The sequence below is a fragment of the Moschus berezovskii genome, chromosome 24 (assembly GCF_049115385.1).
Source record: "Moschus berezovskii isolate FMDL1 chromosome 24, NW_MosBer_1.0, whole genome shotgun sequence".
In the NCBI taxonomy this organism is placed as follows: Eukaryota; Metazoa; Chordata; class Mammalia; order Artiodactyla; family Moschidae; genus Moschus; species Moschus berezovskii.
This window is the reverse complement of record NC_142483.1, coordinates 3041811-3063144: the sequence shown is the minus strand read 5'-3', so window position 1 is coordinate 3063144 and position 21334 is coordinate 3041811. Positions and strand designations below refer to the sequence as shown.

General features: G+C 58.8%; 1 protein-coding gene across 1 annotated transcript in view; it reads left to right on the top strand.

Annotated features, from left to right (window-relative positions):
• Window positions 1-21334, top strand: part of GRIP2 (glutamate receptor interacting protein 2) — a 102626-nt gene that overhangs the window by 33261 nt on the left and 48031 nt on the right. The window lies entirely within an intron of this gene.

Genomic DNA, 21334 nt, shown 5'->3' with positions numbered 1-21334 from the left:
TGGTGGGAGCCCTTCAAACTGGCTCCTGTGTCCTTTCAGCCCTCCCTATTAGCCTTCAAGCATGTCCATGCGTGTGTGTGTGTGAAGTCGCTTCAGTTGTGTCCAACTCTTTGTGAACCTATGACTGTACCCTGCCAGGTTCCCCTGTCCATGGGATTCTCCAGGCAAAAATACTGGAGTGGGTTGCCATGCCCTCCTCCAGGGGCTCTTCCCGACCCAGGGCTCCAACCTGTATCTCTTATGTGTCCTCCATTGGCAGGCAGGTTCTTTACCTGCGCTGCCACAAGCATGTCCTTACTTTGTAGCAACACCAGATGTGCCGGGCTCGTCTTGCACCGGTCCTGGAATCAGCCTCTTCTCTGAGGAGCCCTGGGGACCCTTTTACTGTGAAGGTGTTTAGAGACCACAGTCTGGGTTCTGAGGAGACCACTCCCTTTAGAATTGGCAACATCTCCCTCTGTGCTCACATACCCCTTACTCTGCTCCATTCATTTCTAGCATTTTTCACCTATTCTAACATCCTGGGACGTTTACTTGATTCTTACGCTGGTCATCTCCTCTGTCTTCCCACTAGAATGTTAGCATGGTGAAGACTGGTTCTGATGGTGGCTGGACCTCCCGGCTTGGTATACAGAAGGTGCTTAATATTACACTGGTTGAAAGAGTGAATGGATGGATGGATGGATAGCCATTGTCCTCTCCCTCCACCCTGGTGACTCAGATGGTAAAGAATCTGCCTGCAGTGTGGGAGACCTGGGTTCGATCCCTGCGTCGGGAAGATCCCCTGGAGGAGGGCATAGCAACCCACTCCAGTGTTCTTGCCTGGAGAACCCCATGGACAGAGCAGCCTGGTGGGTTATACTCCATGGGATCTCAAAGAGTCGGACACGACTGAGCCACCAACACTTTCACTTTTCACTTCACTTCCTCCCTCCACCAGCCTGGAGAAGCGGTTAAGAGGGTTCTGCCCCCCACCCCCACCGCAGTTGCCTGCAGAGCCTGGGGGCCTCTGTCTTATTTAGATCAGCAGAGCTGGGCAGCAGAAATGTCACGCCACTTGGCCCACGGGGAAGAAAGGGCCGGGCTGAGAAGATTAAAGGCATATCTGATGAGATGTTAATTTGCTCAGGGAAGCAGGTGGGGGTGATGGCAACCCGCCGCCCCTGGGGCTTTGTGAGGCTGAGGCAGGGATAAAGAAGCAGAATCCAGGGGAGAGCCCAGCCTGGGTCCCTCTGTGGTTGGTTTCCTTCTCTGAGCCCATCTCTTGGGGGTCTGTTAGCTCATTTTTAAGGGAAGACAGGTGGCCCTGTGTTAGAATGCTGGCCTGGCTGCCCCAGTGGCTGTGTGACCTTAGGTGATGGGAGGAACGTCTCTGGGCCTTGGGGGAGAGGAACTGGGACTCACAGGGAGGGTGAGCCCAGGACGGACTCCAGCCCAAGGGGCCAGAGAACAGCAGGGACTTGCTTGGGGCCATCCTGTAGCCCCAGATGGCTGGAACCTGGACTCAGGCTGCCTGGCTCCCCACCTGGGCTGATCTAATTTTTTAAGAAATTTGTTTAGTTATTTTTGGCTGGGCCGGGTCTTCGTCGCTGTGCAGGCTCTTCTCTAGTTGGGTGTGCGGGCTTCTCTTTGCAGTGGCTTCTCTTGTTGCAGAGCATGGGCTGCAGAGCGTGTGGGCTTCAGTAGCTGAGGCACACAGGCTCGGCAGGTGCAGTTTCTGGGCTCCAGAGCACAAGCTCCGTAGTTGTGGCGCATGGGCTTAGCTGCTCTGAGGCATGTGGCATCTTCCTGGACCAGGGATCGAACCTGTGTCCGTTGCATTGGCAGGCAGATTCTTTACCACTGAGCCACCAGGGAAGCCCCCTGATCTGTCCTTTCACCGTTGGTCTCATCTCCTTTAGGGGCTCCTGCACTCTCCCACACTCTCCCTCAAGCTACCGTTTCTGCAGAAGGAACCCTGTGAAAATTTGGGGAAGGGGGCACCGACAGGAACCGCTCAGGTAACAGCCACGTTCTTGATGGCCAGAAACCAGAACGCCCCAGTGTCCCTTTTCCACTCCTGCCAGTCGGGGGACTCCTGAACCAGCGAGGAACCCCTCATCCAGTTTCGCTCTTCTTGAACTCAAGTCCAGGTTCCGGGGCGACCACTGAAGGCAGAGTTTGGGAGCATGTCGGTCTACGCTCTGTTTACTTGTTCGTTCATTCAGTATTTGCCAAGTCCCTGTTCTGCCCTGGCAGCTGAATGAGGCAGGCGCTGGGTTCGTCAGGACTCTTTGGAGTCCAAGTCACCAAAGATTCAACCCAAACTCGCTTGAGCCAAGAAGGGAATGTATTGGCTAAAGTAACAGAAAAGGGATATCACTGACGTCAGGCATGTCATCCATCATCAGGGTGGGATCAGTTTCACGGCCTCCGTTTTGGTGTCACAGTGGCCACCAGCGACTCCAGCATGATGCCACTTCCCTGCACACCCTGCAATGGACAGAATTCCCTTTCCCAGGAGTTTGATCAGGTCCCGGGACTTGGGTCGTGTGCTCGTCCCTGAGCCCGTCACTGTGGCTGGGCTGGGAGAGTGCTGGTTAGCGGGCTCTGGGTTAAGGGCCCTCCAGGAGCTTGCAGCGGGTAGGGGGGCAACCTCCACTGAGCCTGAGTGCAGGGGAAGAGCAGCCCCTCCAGAAAAGTGGGGTGACGCTGCTGGAAGACGAAGGAGCAAGAGGCAGAAAGAGCAGGCGTCCAGGCCGACACCAGCTCTCTGAGAGCTTGTGGTCTAGAGGAGAGGTTGGACTGTGTGTGGTGAGAGGTATTGAGCATCTGCAGTGTACAGATGCTCCCACTTGTGGGATCACCGCGCAGAGCAGAGTCCTGTCCCCAGGGTTCCCCGATGGGCAGACTTGGGGCGAAGAGCGTCTTCCTGGGCTGGGTGCTCTCAGAGGGCAGGGACCACGTGCTCCTAGCTCTGCTCCTGGGGTGACACCTGACACAGCTCCTGGACCTGGGCCCTCTGACACCCAGGGAGCCGCCACCCAATCGGCTGTGAGTGCCTGGGCCCGAGTGACTTCTGAGTGGAGTCCGTGCCCCTCTCGATGGGGGCAACCCACGCTACTTTCAGCTTGGAACAAGTTGGGAGATAAGCCCACTGAGGCCCTCAGTGGGGGGCACCCTGAGTCAGGATTCGAACCCGGGCCTGCCCATCCTCCAAGGCTAGAGTTCTCTTTTCTCACCTGACTCTGCACAGCTCTGCCAGAGACTTGCTGTTTGGCTGGAGGCTGGGCTTCCCTGCCTGTGGGCAGCCCTGCAGTGGAGTGGGTCGATCTGAGAAGGGGGCGCCTTACACCCTGCCCTGTGTCTCAGGAAGCAGCTGTGTGATCCCCTCACATGCTTGCTTCCATCTTGCCGGGCTGCCCTGAGCAGCCCCTGCCACCCTTGCCTTCAGGACAAAGGGATGGAGACCTCACCGGATGCAGTAGAAAGGACCCAGACACGCTGCCCTCGCTGAGTCGCCCCCACAGGGCTTCCCCGAGCCCACCAGGAAGAGCCTCTGGTGCACTGGGCTGGAATCCACGCTGGGGCAGAGGAGGGGACACGCTCTGAGTCTGCGGCCTGCTCTCTGTCAAAACTGGTTGATCTCTAAGCTTCAGGGAGGCATTAAGGTGTGACAGAACCAAGTGGAGACTGCTGGGTGGAATCTGAAGGCCTGGGGGTCACTGAGGAGGGCATCCGCGTTTCACGGGGTGAGTCACCTCTGTTAGCTGCAGGGTCTGTTGCCCTGCACTCCATCCATAGTGGGGGCTTCCTAGGAGGCGCTAGTGGTTAAAAATCCACCTGCCAGTGCAGTGCAGGAGACACGAGAGAAGCGGGTTTTATCCTTGGGTCGGGAAGACCCCCTGGAGAAGGGAACGACTACCCACTCCAGTATTCTTGCCTGGAAAATCCTGTGGACAGAGGAGCCTGGCGGGCTACAGTCTGTGGGGTTGCCAAGAGTCGGACAGGACTGAAGCAACTTAGCTCGTGGTTCCTGGCAGGGCGTCTGGGCCTCCCTGTGGAGGTGTTCCGCGGCCGGATTCTTCGTGTTGGCCTCAGTGGTTTGCAGAAAGGATGGAGGAAGCAGGAGCCGCCCTGATAGGGAGGGGCCCCATCCCATCTGTTCTGTGACCCTGAGCCCCCTGCTGCCCTTCTGCCTGGCTCCAAGTGAGTGCTGGGGTGGCAGGTGAGGAGACAGGAAGGACACCAGATGCATTTATTGAGCTCTTGCTGGATGCCTGGAGCTCTCACAGGTCTCCATCAGCACCACGGCCCCTGCCCTCACCCCAGCCAGTTTGGTGGGGATTCTCTTATTGCTCAGTGTTAGCAGCTGGCACGGAGAAGGCAATGGCAAGCCACTCCAGTACTATTGCCTAGAGGGTCCCATGGATGGAGGAGCCTGGTGGGCTGCAGTCCGTGGGGTCGCTAAGGGTCGGACACGACTGAGCGACTTCACTTTCACTTTTCACTTTCCACTTTCACACAATGGAGAAGGAAATGGCAACCCACTCCAGTGTTCTTGCCTGGAGAATCCCAGGGATGGGGGAGCCTGGTGGGCTTCCGTCTATGGGGTCACACAGAGTCGGACACGACTGAAGTGACTTAGCAGCAGCAGCAGCAGCTGGCAGTGAGGCGGTGGGGCCTCAGACTCAGCATTCGACACGGATGGCTGTGAGATGCCTGTGCTGACCTCAGGCGACACGGGATGAGAGGACCTGGCCTTTTCTGCAGGGTGGCGGGGATCTCTGGGCAAACCTCCCTGGGCAGAGACATCTAGGAGTGCAGGAACATTCCAGGCAGTGCAAACGCCTGGGGGGCATCAAACAGACCCTCCACCCGGGGAAAGGGGGAGGGGGATTGGTAGATTTGGGCAGTAGATGGGGTGAGCAGGCAAGGTGAGGCTTTGGGAGGAAGAGGACCCGGTGGGGCGGCGCAGGTTTGCTCCGGTGTCGGGGGTCCCCCCAAGCCCCGCTCTCCCCAGGAACCGCACTCCCCAGGCCGGGCTGCGGGGGAGGAAGGACCTCACTGATGGCACCGCTGCCGGCTCCGGGGAGGATTATCTATTTTAGCAACCGGGGAGGGCGGAGCGGGGAGCGCCCAGCCCTTGCCAGAAGCGCCAGCCGCGCGGAGGAGCGCGGAGGGGCGCGGAGCCGCGCCGGACAGCGCCCCGGGCCGGGCAGGCGGGCAGGCGCGCGATGCTGGCCGTGTCGCTCAAGTGGCGGCTGGGCGTGGTGAGGCGACGGCCCAAAGGTAGGGCCCCGGGGCTGGGGCGGGCCTGGGTCCGGCTGGAGGGCGCGGCCGTGGGCCCTCCGCGCCCCGACCCCCGGCGCCGCCTTCCTCTCGGCTCTGGGGTCTCCGGCGGGATCCGCGCTGACCCCAGCCCTGCCCTGGCCGCCCCAGCCTCCGCCTCTGCGTGTCTTTGTCTGAGTCTCCGACTCCGGCTCTCCTCCCCGCCTCTGGCTCTCCCCGCCTCTCGCTGTCCCTCTCGGCCTGGTTCTGCCTCCTGCCTGCATCCCTCTGACCCGCTGGTCCCAGTGGCCTCTCTCCTGCGCTGTCTCCGCGTCCCTGCGTTCTCTCCTGGCCTCTCTGTGATGTCCGCCTCACTCCACTTTTGTTCGCCTTCATCACCCTCGTCCCTGGTGGCTTTTGCTTTTCTCCTGATTCGGGGCATGGGGCTGCGGGTGGAGGTGGACCAGCAGAGTGTGTGTGTGTGTGTCTGTGTGTGTAGGGTGAGGGGCTGTGTGTGGGGAGTTGGGGCCGGGGGGCTGTGGGCAAGTGCAGGAGTGGGACCTGAACGGGGCTGAGCTCCAGAAGTGGCTCTGGCAGGGCGGGTGCGGAGGAGCGTCTGGAGCAGGGAGTCCAGCCCTCCGGCCCGTGACCCCAGACCTCTTCGTGCAGGAGGGATGGGGCGGAGGTCGTGGGTTTCCAGCGTCTGTGCTTCTGGCCTCAGAACTCAGGATAATGGTACTTTTCAGAAGGACAAGAGTAGCTGATTGTGTGCCAGGCATCGCGCTAACCCTTTAATTCCTCCCTGTGGCCTTGCACGGTCAGCCCTATCCTCACCCTGAAGGTGCACAGGGGGAAACTGAGGCCCAGAGAGGCTAAGTAACTTGCCCGCAGCCACACAGCCGACATCTGGAGGGCTTCTCAAGCCAGCTCTGAAAACTGTTGGCAGCATCTTTTTCTAGATGCTAAGGGGCCTCCATGGGGGGAGGGGCTGCCTCAGCAGTGGCCAAGAGGTAGCAGCGTCCATGGGTTGGCAGAGTGGGGCCTGCACTGGCCTGTGGGTGGCTCACTGGTGGTCTGACATCCCAGAGGCCCCTGGAAGCCCTTTCTGTGGGGGCAGAGCAGCCTGGATAGGGACAGGATCTCCCCTGGGGCTTGCCCCTGTGCTGGGACCATCCCCAGGGGGGAAGCCCCTCCCCCATCAAGGTGCTTGTCATCCTGTTTGGTACCACAGCCCCCCCCCGCCCGGCCCCCGAGAACCCAGGGGGCTCCACCCAGGCTGGAGGGATGGACAGACCCAGCCTGACCTGCTTCTGATCTGAGTGTCCCCAGGATTTGGAGAACAGCCAGCTTCATGCTGCGAATCAGGTTCTGGGTCTTGGGGTGCAGAAAGTGCTTGAATTGTCCCTGACAGACCCAGCTCTTACTTTCTGCGTGGCTGGCTCAGAACCTCAGTGTCCTTGTCAATAAAAGGCACCCAAGGAAAGCCCACCCTTCGGAGACTGCAGTGACGATTAGAAAAGATTGGGGCGGGGCCCGGCACCCAGGAGACCCCCCTGGTAATCTTGAATTTCATCTTGCCATCTTTGGCCCAGCTTCCTCCTCCCCCTCCCGCCTTGTCCCCACTCCACAAACACAGGGACCCCAGGGTGGTCGTGTCTGGGACCAGCAAGCCCTTAACGGGAAAGAAGCGAAGAAAGCAGAGGGAAGCACAGCCTAGTTGCCGGAGGACACACTGCGCTGACGGGTGCCAGGCTTTGTGGCATCTCCCTACTCCTCTGGGGGGGCTCGAAGGAGGCATAGGGACCTTGCTGGCCTGTGTTGTGAGCCTGCACATCCATTTAAAACGGGAATTCTCAGGGGAGAGGGATTCAAGAGGTTGTGGGGGGAGGGAAAGCGTTTCTCTTCTTCTTTTCCAAAACATTTTTTTAAATGTGTGAGGACACGTCTCTCCACTTCCAGCCCATTTTTTTTTTTAACATAGACAAACCTATTTCCCATCTTTCCTGGGTAAGCCCCCCAACTTCCTCACCCTGTTGATTGCTTAAGGGGGGTGGTCCCTCGGCCTCATGCCATCTGCAACCTCTCCTTTGTCTCCCAGAATGGGATTTGAGGCTTGGCTTAAATTGAGGAGCCGTGCTTCCTGCCCAGGCCTGGGACTAGGGAAAGCTGGGGTTCAGATCTGGCTGGCACCCCATTTCTGCCACAGCCCGAGAGGCCAGGGGAGCCCCTGCTGTGTGCGCCCAGCGTTGGGACATCTCCAGGATGCTGGGTGCTTAGTGTCCTCCCCCCCGCCCACCCTAGTCCTGACCGTGGCCTTGGTTTGTGCATCTGGACAGTGGGAGGTGGGGGCAGAGGTGTGGGGAGGCGGGGGGCCTGCAGAGCTGCACTCTGACCCGAGTGCTGGACCCAGAGCTGAGCTGCAGCCTCTAGAGGCATAAAATGGTTACATTCAGTTCAGAGAGATGTAATTTGATGTGTGCTGCTGCGAGGGAGGCGGTATACGCAAATCTTGGAGCCATGGACCAGGTTTGAGTCTCAGGTGTGCCACCAGGGCAAGTGCCTTCGCCTCTCTGGGCCTCTGTTTTCCCATCTGTGAAATGGGATTAATATTGGAACCTTCCTCTCTGAGTGGCTTCAAGGACCACTGAGGTCATACTTTCAAAGTGCTAGGTGTCACTTGCAGTTCCTGACTCAGGGGGCTCAGACCCAGGGAGAAATGAAGTGTAGATGATGTCAGAGTGCGCCAGGGGTCGGGGGACAGACAGGGTCCTGTTCATGCCTGAAGAAGGAAGCCATGATTTTCTTGTGAGAGGGGAGGACGCTCCCAGAGTGGGGTTTTTAAGGATGAGTAGGAGTTTTCCAGACAGCTAAGGGAGGAAGAGAGGATTTAGGCAAAGGGAACAGTTTGTACAAAGATCTGCCTCAGAGAATCGGTCAGCCACCTTTGGTCAGCATGAAGGGTTTGGGACGGAAGGGAGCTGGGGCAGAGCAGGTGGGAGACCGTGGAGCTTGGACTCTGTACTGGGCACAGAGGACAGCAAGGAGGGTCCATGAGCAGCAAGGAATAGAGGCCAGCTGTGACCATTAGGATGGGCTCTGGGTACTGAGCGAGCCGCAGGCGGGGGCGTGGGGAGAGAGCTAGGCTCTAGCGGGGTGGAGGGGGAGTTGATGGATGTCGAGGCAGGAGAATGCCATCCACTCATTCACAGGACACCTGCTGAGCCCCTATTACGTGCCACACACTATTCCAAACCCCGGGGGGACAGCAGAGAGGAAGACGGACAACGGCCCCTGCCCTCGCGGAGCTGACGTTTCAGGAGGAGGGGCAGCTAAGGAACAAGACAGATGAGGGAGATGCATGGTGGCGCCATGTGCTGGAGAGAGAGACGAGGCTGGGAAAGGGCATGCGGGCGAGTGGCCAGCGGGCTGCTGTTTCCCACCGGGTATGGGGGGAAGCTGACACTGGGCCATGCCCTGATGCAGGGGAGGGAGGGAGCCAGGGGACTGTCCGGGGGAAGAGTGTGGCCAGCCGAGGCCGCCGCCAGTGCAAAGGGCCTGGGGTGTGGACAGGTTGCGTGTCCGCAGGCTGGCGAGGCTGGAGCAGGGGTGGTCAGGGCGGGTGGTGAGGGGGACCCTCTGGTGAGGCCCGTGCGGTGCTGGGGGAGCCAAGGGCAGCTCAGGGATGACGAGGTTATCAAGGATAGCGGTGCCCCCTGCCGGCCGAGCGGGGCCCCCGGCACGCGTGCCCTCCTGAGCTACATCCACCCGCTCCCCCCTCCGTGGCGCACATCTGTGATGAATTATTCACTCCTTCCTCTCCCTCCATAATGAGTCTCTCCTCTGTCTGCCTCGCCTCCACATCCGGCTCCTGGCGCTTCTCACACTGCAGCAGCTGCGCTGGGGTCTCGCATCTGACTCTCGGTGTGGAAACAGGCCTCCCGCCTCCAGAGCCCACACAGCAGCCCGCACCGCCCCCCTGCCCCGCCCCAGCCGGCCAAGTTCAGACCAGCGAGGGTGTCCAGAGTCCCCCGGGATTTCTCCCTCCCCGGGGGCAGAGAGGGCCAAGGATCAACTCTCAGCCCTGGAATACTTCCTGGAACCCCCACAGCCAGGAGTGAACCTCTGGACCTGGTCTATATTCTCCAAGCCTCTACTGAGCACTTGATGTTTGCTAGGCACCGTGTTAAGTGCTTCCTGTGTACTTTCTCATCCTCGTGACAATCCTGTGAGCTGTGAACTAAGTTGCCCCATTTTACAGGTGAGGAAACTGAGGCTCAGGGAGGGTGTGACTTGCCAACTTTCCAAGGTCACACAGCCAGGAAGGAAACAGTGGTGTCTGTGTAACACCCTGCCCCGCTCACCTCCCACCCCCGCCCCCACCCCAGACAGTCTGACTTCCAAGCCCAAACATCTCGCCACGGGCGTTTTTCTCAGTGGTCAGTTGTCTGGCCTCCCAGCCAGGATCAGAGGACCCCTCAGCGTGCAGCTACTAGTCTGTCTTCCTCAGGCTCTCCCCAGGTCTCCCCTTCCTCTGCTCCCCCCGCCCCAGGAGGCCCTGCACAGACAGTGTTGGGGTCCCCCAAGGCTCCCCCTCCAGGCTGGGCGGTGGCATCACCCACCAGCACCGTGCTGATCCGGTCAGCCCGGGTCCCAGCGTTGTCTCCGCTTGTCGGCTTGAATGTTCAGTGCCTGCCCTAATCGCCCCAATGATTGTGAAGGCTGCCGGCCCCTGTCCCCTCCCTGGGGAGACGGCCTGATGGAGCAGAAAGAACGGCCATCACACAGGAGACCCCACTGCCTGTGGTCCCGGAGCCCTTCCCTGCTCCCCCTGGCCGCAGTTTCCCTCTGTGCCCCCACCCCGCGCCCCCGGGGCTGGAAGTCTCGTCACCCCGCTTCCCATCCGCCCGTGGCTCTCCTTGTCCCTCCAGCCCCCGCGTTTCACTGACTCAGCCGAGGTGACGGTGACTGATAAGTGCGTGTGCGGGAAGGGGGCGGGCACCCACCCGGCAGCCTCTTAGAGCCGCATAACTGGGGCCGCTGGGGTCCCTGCAGGTGACCTTGGGGACAGTCCTTGCTCATCGCCGAGGCTCGGTCCCCCGGTTGCAAAACAGTCCGTCGAGAAATGCTTGTTTGAGGTTTGGAAACAGCTAAGATGGCTCAGTGGTAAAGACTCTGCCTGCCAGTCGAGGAGATGCAGGAGACGCAGTTTCGTTCCCTGGGTCCAGAAGCTTCCCTGCTGGAGAAGGAAATGGCAACCCACTCCAGGATTCTTGCCTGGGAAATCCCCTGGACAGAGAGAGGAGCCTGGCGGGCCACAGTCCATGGGGTCCCAAAGAGTAGGACACGACTCAACGACTGAGCACATTGGGTTGTTTGGAGCCGAAGCTCGGGACTGAGGTGAAGGGGTCCCAGGCTGGCGAGGTAAGAGCTAAAGAAGCCCCCGGAGGCCACAGGTCTGGCTCTTGCCCCAGCCCACACATGTGCTCCCACTTTACACATGGAAAGGTTGAGGCCAGTTTAGCTGACGGTCACCTAGCCAAGTCAGGGGTGGAGATAGGACCTGAGCCCAGAGTCCCTTCGCAGGCCCCCACGCTGCTGCTGCTGGAGGAGGGGGTGCTGGCAGGGGTGGAATATCTGTCACCCGTTAGGGGTCAGGCTTGTCGGGAGTAGGTGGGCGGGGAAGATGGAGCATCCGGTGAGTGGACGGTGGGACTGAGGGTGCCCCAGGGCTTTGGAGACCCAGATGGGACAGCAGCCAGCGGGAGCGGCCCCCAGGAAGTGACAGCGGGGCAGCCCTGGGGAGCTTATTTTGCCAGGCAGAGGAGGCCTTAGGGCCAGCTCATTCCTGGGGGAGGTGGGAATGCAGGGAGGCCAGGCTGCAGGGGAGGGCGGGTTCTTGACACCAGTTGGCGACCTCCCAAGGATTCTTCTGAAACAGCCCTGAGGGAGCCAGGGAACGTGGGGAGCCTCAGCTGGCCGGGAGCAGGCGCCGACCCAGAGATCTCAGAGTCAAGCCCTGTCCTCAGATAAGTGGCCTATGCTAGGGGCCACCCCTGCCCTGCTTCTCCACCAGGGCGTCTTGCTGCCTAGATCTCTCCGGCGTATTCTCAGCTGGCTGTGTGACCTCCTTGGTGGTGGTGATGTTCAGTCGCTAAGTCGTGTCCGACTCTTTGCAACCCCATGGACTGCAGCATGCCAGGCCTCCCTGTCCTTTGCTATCTCCCGGAGTTTGCTCAAACTCATGTCCATTGAGTCGGTGATGCCATCCAACCATCTCATCCTCTGTCGTCCCCTTCTCCTCCCGCCTTCAATCTTTCCCAGCATCAGGGTCTTTTCCAATGAGTTGACTCTTCGAATCAAGTGGCCAAAGTACTGGAGTTTCAGCTTCAGCATCAGTCCTTCCAATAAATATTCAGGGTTGACTTTCTTTAGGATGGACTGGTTGGATCTCCTTGCTGTTCAAGGGACTCTCAAGAGTCTTCTCCAACACCACTGCTCGAGCATACTGGAAACCTACTGACCTGGGGGCTTATCTTCCAGTTTCATATCTTTTTGCCTTTCCGTACTGTTCATGGGGTTTTCAAAGCAAGAATAGTGAAGTGGTTTGCCATTCCCTTCTCCAAAATTTGCCTTCCCTAAGTCTCTCCCTGCATGAGCTTGTACCACTAATGAGTCCACAACAGCAGGATTCTCTTTCAAATAGTCCACTAGGAGGACACAAAATAAGACTATCACACAAAGCCCTTTTGAGGATATGTGTCTGTTGCGGTGAGATTAAGGCTTCGAAGTCAGTCACTGCCCCTGTCTCCTGCCCCTCTGGACGCCAGTTTCTTCATCTGTAAACAGAGGTGGTCGTGCCAGCCTCGTGGACCTGAAGCAAGTTCCGCTGGGCGTTAAATGCACACCGACGCCCAGAGGGGATTGAAGAGCCTGCCGCAGACTTCCTGGCGGCATGGGGTGTTGATGGCTGCCCGCTCCTTCTGGGCACACGCCCAGGAGAGGCCCTCAGGCTGGGAGGGGAGCTGCGGGTCCCCCTGGAACCGCATCCAGACTCTGAGCTGCAGCGTCTCCTGCCAGGGCTCTGAGGGCCTGACCTGGCTCCAGGCATGACCTCTGAGTCTCTGCAGGCTGGTCCGGGGCAGGGCCCGGAGGAGCCGTAGGAAACAGGCTCCAGATCAGGATAACAGAAGGACTCCCATCCTAACTGCCATTCAGGAAAAGGGAGGGCTGCTTGTGAGGTGGTGAGCTCCCCGTTTGTGGAGGTATGCAAGCTCTACCAGACAGCGGAAGGGCTTCCTGCATGAGGTTGAAGAGGGATGAATGATGGGTTTCTTTCCAATACAGCAATCCAGAGGTTATTTATTTCTTAGCCGTTCATTCAGCAAACACTTATTTAGCTTTTACTTTGTATGAAGCCCAGCCCTGAGCAGAGTCAAAATCAATAAGCAAGACAGTCCAGGGTCCCCTCTTTAGTGGAAAAAAACAGGTGAGCAGATGCACTGAAGGAGAGGCTGGGACGGGGTAAAGAGCACCCACCTGGTGTGGTCAGGGCGGGCCTCTTGGTGGAGGTGGCATTTAGGTTGGGCTCTGGGGATGCAGGGGGAAGGGAGTTCCAGGCAGAAGGAAGAGCCCATGTGAAGGACCCCGGGAGGGAGCACCTGATTCTGACGCTCCGACCCTCGGCCCGTCCTAGCAGGGACCCTTGGCCAAGTCCCTTCCCCTCTCTGAACCTCAGTTTCCTCTCAGTTAGAGCGGAGCAGGAGTGCCCACGTCAAAGGGCTCTTGAAGGGTTCCATGAGAGGCTGCACTCAGAATGGCAAAGCCATGTGCAGATGCCCTTTCTCCGGGGGATTTACACACGGACACAGAGGGTGTCGCTTGATCCAGAGTGGGGATGGAGGGAGTCCAGCGTTAGCCTCAGGCTGAACCCACCTGCCCCTCCTCTTGGGGGCCGAGGGCGCAGGCGGAGAGCTGCGCCTGCCCCTCCAAAGCCTCATGGGTCACCAGCCCCAAGGGGACGTCGTGGTCCTCTGGGTCCAGTGCTCTCCACGCCCGCCCTGCTCCCAACAGCTCGGTCATGTGGGAGGGCCTCCACATGTCCCCCTGCCAGCATCTCGTGGAAGGGGCTGAGGAGAGACCCCTCCTTAAGTGTTATCCACAAGGCGCCAGGATGCCCCATTCAATTCGTTCTCTCCCTAAAGCAGTCTCCAGCTGTCAGGACTCAGCCCCTTGCCTGTCCAGCCCGCCTGCTCCTGGGGGACCTCCGACCTCAGCCACGTGGGCTGGCGCCTCTCCCTATGATACTGCGCACCCTCCTCCTCCCACCCTTTGTCCAGGCTGTCCCTTCCCGCGGCATCTCGGAGGGTTTGGTTCCTGCGTCCCTCAAGGCTTAGCCCGGACACCGCCTCCACCAGGCAGCCTTCCCTGATGCCTCCCTGAGCGGCCTGACTCTTTGGCCCCCTTTTGTTGTATTTAGGCTCCCGGCGGGTCCTCGTTGAGTGAGGTCCCTTCCACAAGAGACCCTGGTGTTCTGCATCACCTGTGATCTTCTTGGCACAGAGTTGGTCCTGTGTGGGTGGCGGCTGGGCCTAGAACCTGCGTCTCTTGACTCGCAGCCTGGGGTTCTCTGCAAGGCTGGGCACGCGTGGGGGTTGGGGAGGGCACTGCCATGGGGTCCTTGGCACTCTAAGACGAGGATGCGTGACAGGCTGAGCCCCGACCGCCTACCCATTTATTTTCTGGTTTTGTTCAGGCAGCGAGTGGGCAGCTGGGTAGTCTGAGTGGTCCTGGTGGGGAGGGAAACTGAGGTCAGCCAAGGCTCCACCCCACCCAGGGCTCTCTCAGCTCCCAGTTCTGTTACTTTTCTAGGGAACTGGGCTGACCTCATCCCTCCCTCCCTCCCTCTAAAACCTTCCATGGCTCCCCAGTATCCTCAGGAGAGAGTTTCAGCTTCTTAACAAGCCATTCGAGGCATCTGTTTGTTTTTTATTTTTAATCCCAGGCTTCAGCGGTTGAGCTAGATTCTTCAGTTCATAGTGCACTTGGCCCTGGGCCAGCCTGGCACCCGCGCTGGTGATTTTATTTTTCCCTCCCTCATGCCCTACCCCTATTCCCAGTTACCGCCCTGGGAACCTTCACTCTGTGAAATAGATCTTTACTGTGTCTGTGCCCTTGGGCACACGTTGTGCTTTCTGTATGTTTTTAGTTTATAAATGGTGTTACAGGGCAATCTCCTGATCTTCCCTGCCTTCTCCCGGCCTCCTTTCTTCCCCTGTATCCTCCTTCCCTTCTCCTCCTGCTGTTTCCTCCTCCTTTCTCCCTTGAACTCGACACTGTATTTCTAAACCCACCCAAGTGGCTGTGCATGGGGTGTGGCCATCACGTTACCCGCCCCCTCCCCCAGAACGGAGATGCGGGTCATCCTCACAAATGGCGTTCCCACTGCTGCCCCTTAGGGCTGTTGTGCAGTCGCTCAGTTGTGTCCCACTGCTTGCGACCCCATGGACCGCAGCCCGCCAGGCCTCCCTGTCCATCACCGACTCCCGGAGTCTACCCAAACTCACGTCCATTGAGTCAATGACGCCATCCAGCCATCTCATCCTCTGTCGTCCCCTTCTCCTCCTGCCCCCAATCTTTCCCAGCATCACGGTCTTTTCCAGTGAGTCGGCTCTTCGTGTCAAATGGCCAAAGTATTGGAGCTTCAGCTTCAGCATCAGTCTGTCCAGTGAATATTCAGGGCTGATTTCCTTTAGGATTTCCTGGTCTAAGGGACTCTTAAGAGTCTTCTCCAGCACCACAGTTCAAAAACATCAGTTCTTTGGCGCTCAGCCTTCTTTATGGTCCAACTCTCACATTGGTACATGACTACTGGAAAAACTGTAGCTTTGACTGCCGGAGGTTGCCTACCGGGGGGGAGGGTGCTGGGTCTCTCCTGGCTGCCTCAGTTTACCCTGCCAGCAGTGCCCCTGCCCCTGCACCTCCCCGGTGGGCACTGGCACCTGCTCTCGCCTGCATTTCTCATGGTCACCGCCCTGAGGAGTCCAGAGGGAGCAGCACTGCTTCCCCTTCACCTCTCTGCTTGCCAGTGAGTCTGGCGGCTCTCGCAGGCATTTGCGTTTCCTTGGACGCATTCGGGATTTTTCCTTTAAGCTCGGCCCCCATTCCTTTTTCTTTCTGTTTTGCATCGCGATGCATCCTGACTCCAGGCCTCTGACCTCACCCCCTGGCAGGTCCCCAGACTCACGCTGCTGGTCATGAGGAGGGAAAGCAGAGCAGGAAGGGACTGGTCCGAGGCACGGAGAAAATTGGCTTCCCGGTCTCCTGCCCCTGAGGTTCCTGGCCCTTCCTGCTCTGGTCCCCCCATGCCATCTGCACCCTGGCAGCCCAGCCCCTTCCGGCTGCATTTTGGAAACAAATCAGAGCACTCAGGACCCTGTTTAACCCCCCCAGTGCCTCCCTTGGCACCGCACCCAGAGCAGAATCCCGGCTCCTCTCCTCCTCCTGCTCCCCAGACAGCCCACACTCACCCCTGCAGCCACCTTGGCTCCTTCCCAACCTGTCTCAGCCTAGAAGCACCTCCTCCGGGGGCTTCCTGACCCCCGGCCGCCGCCTGTCATCCTGGCCCCTCAGCCCTCAGCACCAACTCCATCACTTACCTGTACTTGTGGGTTTCTCTCCTTTGGTTGCTTCCCTAGTGGCTCAGATGGTAAAGAATCTGCCTGCAATGCGGGAGACCCGGGTTTGATCCCTGGGCCGGGAAGATCCCCTGGTAGAAGAGAATGGCAACCCGCTCCGGTATTCTTGCCTGGAGAATCCCATGGACTGAGGGGCCTGGTGGGCTACAGTCCATGGGGTCGCAAAGAGTCAGACATGACTGAGCGACCAACACTATTACTCCTTTGATCTCTGTCCTTCCCCCAGAGCAGCAGCCCAAGAGGCAGGCTCCACACCTGCTTTGGCCTCTTGGAAGCCTGGTGCCCAGCTCAGTGTCTGGCAGGCAGGGGGTGCTTTCGGGTGACCAAGTGACCAGAGAGGCAGGGCAGGGCCATGTTCACACTGACCACCTCCATGGGACCTGCGCTCCAGAGTTTTCCAGGCATTTTGTTTATTCACTGAGTTTCTCAACAAAAGCCCGTGAGGACAGTAGCTTCATCAGCGAGAGGAGGAGCCCGAGGCTCCGGGCCCCCTACACGGTCATCACCCCATGCCTCTCCTCCAGGAGGGAAGCCGTTGCCTGTGTCTTTCATGGAGGCCGAGAGGGAGCCCCGAGGAGCTTCCCTGTTGGTGTCCAGGCCTGGGCAATGGCCCCTTGGCCTGCCCTAGTCAGAGGACAGAGAGGCCCTCCAGGAGCAGCAGCTTGGGGACCCCCCACCCGTTTCTCTTTCTTCCTGTGTCCGTGAGTGTGCATTTCTCAGGAGGGCCTGCAAGTGGGATGTTTGTGTAGATGGCGTCAGCAGGGCCCGCGTGTAGATCCCCACTTGGTCCTCAGACTCTGTGTGACTCAGAGCACGTGGCTTCATCTCTTTGGGCCCCAGTTTCCTCACATCTGAGGGATGCGGATGAAACGAGAAGACAGGTGTCAAACCCTGAGAACGCGGCCGGGCGCAGAGCTTCTCCATGAAGGGCCCGCTGCGGTTCCTCTCGCCCCCCGAGCTTCGCCCTTCGCGGTCTCTGCACACAGCCTGTCATGCTCTGCTCTCGAAGCTGCCCGAGACCACCTTGCCCTCCAGGGCTGGGGGGAGACTGGGGTGAAGGGCACTGGGGGCCAGCAGGTGTCAGCCTGGGGGCCTGCTCCCGGGCACAGCCCAGGTGCGGCTTTACCCTGGGCCTCAGTGTCCCCATCTGTGAAATCGGGACGATAGTGCCCGCTCACGGGAATGTCTGACGAGAGGAGAGGGGAGCGATTGTCCTGGCCTGGCCCTCGGGTGGTGTGAGGAGGGAGGGATGGAGACCAGGAGGAGAAGCGACGGAACAGCAATAAAGGGATTATCTCTTGTCCTCGGATCGCCATCTCTGCGTCCTTCCCACCCAGACTTCATTTCCGGCCGTCACTCGGGGTGTCTGGCAGCTCAGGACACGGTCTGTCTGCGTGGTGATGATGAACCAGCCCTGGGGTCGGAGAGGAGGGACAGAGGCTGGGCTCCGAGCCCCACTCTGCTCTGGGCGGGGGTGGGGGCTCCGACATCACCTTCTCTGGGTCTGTGTTTTCCCATCTGTGCAGCGCGGGGTCACTTCCCACTCGCGGAGGGGCATCAGCGATGCCGGGGTCCTACACCGCATGGCACCCTAAGAGGCTTCAAGAGTGCCCTGCAGGGAGGAGGTCAGGAGGTTAGGAGGTCAGGGCACTGGGCAGCCCTCCTAAGGTCTCTGTGCCCTCGTTTGTCACCGGTGGGGAAGCAGTTCTGACGGAAGTGATTTGCCCGGAATGACAAGGTCCTTGGATGGCAGACTGGGGTCTGAACCTGGGTGCGCCTGGCCTGTGTGCTCAGCCACCTTGAAGTTCCCCTTCTCTGGCCTCATTCATCCAAGGCATTGGGATGAGACCCTTGGCAGAAAAGTGGGTTCATAAATGCTCCCTGGGTCTGTGTCTGGGCTCCCTAACCCTGGAGGGTGGGTGCTGTTCTTATTCCCCTTGTGCAGCTAAGGAAGCTGAGGCCCAGAGCGGTTTGGACACATGCCCCAGGTCACACAGCAGTCGCGTCTCTGACTGTCCCATAGAAGCTGAGGACGCGGCGGCTTGTCCCCATGGAGGGGCCGCCCGTCAGCTCAGTGGCCCTGCCTCCTTTCCCAGGCTGCCCAGTCCCCCTGCCGGGTCATCCACAGTGATGGCAATGTAGAACACTCAAACCCTGTGACCACGAGCAACTGGCGGCCCGGGCCCCTAGCAGACCTGGCTTCTAGCCGCAGTGCATGCTCAGCAATCTGTGCCTCTTTTCCTCTGCTTCCCGGGGCTTCGGCCGCAGTGGACGAGAGGGCTCATCTCTGGGGCAGGGCCCCGCCGCAGTTCCACCTGCTCCCAGGTCCCAGAACGGGCCCTTGCTGCTCATCCCTGGCCCTCCCCCCTCCACCCGCGGAGGCTGGTGTTCTGTGTCTCAGGTCTTCACAGAGCCTCTCCCACCCTTGCTGTTCAGCCATCTATGGCTCCCACTGTCTGCAGAATGAAAGCCTGGCTCGTAATACAGCACTTCTTAAACTTCTTCCGCATCCTCTAGGGAGCTGGTTGAAATGCTGATTCTGGGTCAGCAGGCCGAGGGATCCCTGAGTGTTTGCCTGTCTGGGGGTGCCCCCGATGGGGCAGGGGATACTGATGCTGCTGGTCCTCAGCCCACACCCAGAGGAGCGGCTGTCACCAGCCCTCGGTGGTCTGGCTCCGTCTGCGTCTCCCGCCTGGTGTCCTCCTCCCTTGTCGCATGGCACTGTGTTCACGGCACCGTCCTTCCATCCTCCACATCCAGGCTCAGAGACGCCTTCTTGGTGGACCCCCTCACCTCACCCCCAAACCTCTTTATCTTGAGAGGCATCTAGCTGCGCCTTTAAGAACAGACCTCTAGGACTTCCCTGGTGGCCCAATGGTTGAGGCTCGTTGCTCCCCATACAGGGGGCCCAGGTTCGGTCCCTGGTCAGGGAGCTAGATCCCACACACCGCAACTAAGATCCAGTGCAGCCAAATAAAATGAAAACTAAAAGCACTGCATCTCTATGTTAAAGGAGAAACGAACGAAAAAGAAGCAGTCCTCTCAGGTGTGGGCCTGGCTCTACCCTACAGCTGGGTGACCTCGGGCGCCTCAGTTAACCTCTCCGTGCCAAATATTCATTTAAACCCTATCTTGTTCCAGAAAGGACTGACAGTTGCTTACAAACCCACTTTTTGGATAAAGTGAAGTGAGACGTGCTTGGTGGGCTGGCAGGGACAGAGGCCAGTGGGAAGATGCTGACCCTCGCTTGTGTCCTGGTGTCTGGGGGGCTGGTGCCTCCCAGAGCAGGCTCTCGGAGAATCGCTGCAAGGAAGCTCTCCCATAACCCGTGGCGTGACCTTTCCGGCCGCTCCTCATCCACGAGAGTAAATTCCAAAAGAGCCGAGAGAGACAAAAACATGGCAAGGGTTCAGACCTTCAGTCTTAATCGCTCATTTAAATGCATGTGTTCGGAGAGCAAATATTTCCTTATGAAAGCGGGTGAATGGAACTCCAAAGCCTTGGGCACCATAGCGCCCTCCTCCCTGAAGGGGCTGTAACTCGGGGGCGGGGGAAGAGGATGAGGGGCTGTGAAGAGCTGTGCCCCTTCCTGCCTGGTGTGCAGCTGGCTGCTCCAGGGTGGCTCTCGGTGCCCTGGGGATTGTCAGGGTTTTCATCGAGGGCCTTAGCGCGACGGCTGCAGGGCGCCGTGGACCACACGGAGAGCCCACAGTCCCTCTCCCACCAAACGCCTCCTGAAGCAGGTTCCCTCTCCGACCTGCTGCTCATCCTACCTCCCATGGCTGTTCAACTCAGTTCAGTTCAGTTCAGTCGCTCAGTTGTGTCCGACTCTTTGCGACCCCATGAACCGCAGCACACCAGGCCTCCCTGTCCATCACCAACTCCCAGAGTCCACACAAACCCATGTCCATTGAGTTGATGATGCCATCCAACCATCTCATTCTCTGTCGTCCCCGTCTCCTCCTGCCCTCAATCTTTCCCAGCATCAGGGTCTTTTCAAATGAGTCAGCTCTTCACATTAGGTGGCCAAAGGATTGGAGTTTCAGCTTCAACATCAGTCCTTCCAATGAACACCCAGACCTGATCTCCTTTAGGATGGACTGATTGAATCTCCTTGCAGTCCAAGGGACTCTCAGGAGTTTTCTCCAACACCACAATTCAAAAGCATAAATTCTTCAGCACTCAGCTTTCTTTATAGTCCAACTCTCACATCCATACATGACCACTGGGAAAACCATAGCCTTGACTAGACGGACCTTTGTTGACAAAGTAATGTCTCTGCTTTTCAATATGCTGTCAAGGTAGGTCATAACTTTCCTTCCAAGGAGTAAGCATCTTTTAATTTCATGGCTGCAATCACCATCTGCAGTGATTTTGGAGCCCAGAAAAATAAAGCCAGCCACTGTTTCCACTGTTTCCCCATCTACTTCCCATGAAGTGATGGGACCGGATGCCGTGATCTCAGTTTTCTGAATGTTGAGCTTTAAGCCAACTTTTTCACTCTCCTCTTTTACTTTCATCAAGAGGCTTTTGAGTTCCTCTTCACTTTCTGCCATAAGGGTGGTGTCATCTGCATATCTGAGGTTATTGGTATTTCTCCCAGCAATCTTGATTCCAGCTTGTGCTTCCTCCAGCCCAGCGTTCCTCATGATGTACTCTGCATATAAGTTAAATATATGGTCCCATGGCTGCTGCTGCTGCTAAGTCACTTCAGTCGTGTCCAACTCTGTGCAACCCCTTAGACGGCAGCCGACCAGGCTCCGCTGTCCCTGGGATTCTCCAGGCAAGAACACTGGAGTGGAGACCTTGGCATCTCTGTTTGACCTTTGACCTCACTGCCAGCCCAAGGCACCCTGCCCCTGGAACGTACCTGAAGTCAGTCACCCAAACAGGAAGGCACCATGTAGAGGTGGGCATCAGGCAAGGAACGTGACCTGTGGATCCAGGGGTGCGAGTGACCCCCCCAACACTCAGAGTCCCAGTTTGTCCTGAAGGTGCCAATAGGGTGAGGCTGAGGAGCCAGCACGGGCAGCCCAGGGATTGTGGGCTGGACTCCGTGGTGGACATCCCTGCTGGGGAGAAACCTCAGATGAAGCCCTGGGTTCCTAGCCACAGGCTATACCCTCCTCCCATTTGCTGCAGGACCCGGGGACACTTGAGCCCCCTTGTTCCCTCGCCTCGGAGCGCTTCCAGGGAGCCAAGACCTTGTTTCTTTGCTCATTCAGCTGGCTGCAACATGTGGTTCGGTTCCAGGCTGTTGACACCTCGAGTGCCCATCCCCCATCCTTCTCCCAGCACCTCTGTGGTGTGTGGATCTCCGCCGGTACCAGCGTTGGTGGGTGGGGAGCAGGAGCAGCTGGAGAGCTGGAAGGGAGACCCCAGGAGCCATC